Here is a 1,353-nt window from a genome sequence, read left to right as displayed (position 1 = left end):
TGGTTTATGCAACGAAAATGTTTCATAACGATACCTCCTATGTATATACTTTATATGTAACCATGCAGAATAAACTTGGTACTATATCTAATAATTGTATACTATTATGTAACTATGTATAGTTATGACTTTATGAGTATAGGCATATAGCGTGGTTATAAATAGTTTCATAAGTATTATAATAATATTATGTTATCCCGGTTCACGAAATGTATGCATTCTAGAGTTGACATTATAGACGTTTTAATTTACAAGAAACGTACCGCATTTTATATTTAACTATATAATATAATTGTCGGGTGTTAAGTAGTACTTTTCCACTTTGTTATTTGTAAATTGTTATAAAACATTACCTTATCTACAAACATTAATGTATAGGTTGTAATTGTGCATTTTTAATAATATTAAAAAAAAAATCTATTTGTAGGTAAGTAATATTTATGCGAACCTATTCATAAAAAAATTGACAGTGTTACATGTTGTAACAGAAAAAACTGATAGACGTAATTCACCAACTAATTCACTAACTATTATTGTGGTTAATCACTTTTATTTTATTTTTTTAACATTTATTTAGAAAATATACAATCTGTAAGGTTATTTACAATAGGCATATATGCGGTGTTTATGTGATTTTAACGTGAGCTTACATGATTTTAAGGAACTACCCAACAGTAGTACTTATGGCTTTTATTTTTAATTAATTAAAAATGTTATTTTATATTTGATTTTCATGATTTCTGTTAATTATAACAAATATTGTGTTGAAATAATGACCGAAATATTAATAAGAACAATTATTTACAGTAGTTATTTCTTATTATACGTGTTTGGTTCATATAATTAAATTTTCCAGCTATTCCTGTTACACCCTGTATAATATAGTAAGTTTCATTAAAAATAAAAACCATTGACCATTATTTATACAACAAATACTGTAGTTAAAATGAGTTATAACTGCCGCTAGTTTTATTCGGTTCGTCACGTTCAAACATTGTATGTACATTATTTATTGTAATAGCTTTTGCTCGAGATAATGAGATGCGAGTATACGGGAGAAAAAACGATAGAGAAATGTTTTAATAATGTACTGAATCTGCAATGGTAAATCATTTTTAGATATCGTATACGCAATATTGTTGAGTGAAACTACTGCGAAATGAGTTTAAAAAAAATGTATTTTTATTTTTATTATATAGGGGTAACGGCGTGTGGGCATAGGCAATATTTTTTTCTTCCTACTTTGGTATATATCTCTTAACTGTTCCGTCCCCTTCTCACATACATAAGATATGTAACGACTGAAACGGCAGGAAAATGAAATTTAATGCTTTGTAATACATTAAACGATTA

This window comes from Acyrthosiphon pisum, chromosome A2 (assembly GCF_005508785.2).
Source record: "Acyrthosiphon pisum isolate AL4f chromosome A2, pea_aphid_22Mar2018_4r6ur, whole genome shotgun sequence".
Taxonomy (NCBI): domain Eukaryota; kingdom Metazoa; phylum Arthropoda; class Insecta; order Hemiptera; family Aphididae; genus Acyrthosiphon; species Acyrthosiphon pisum.
The sequence above is the reverse complement of the archived record's forward strand: the minus strand, read 5'-3'. Positions refer to the sequence as shown.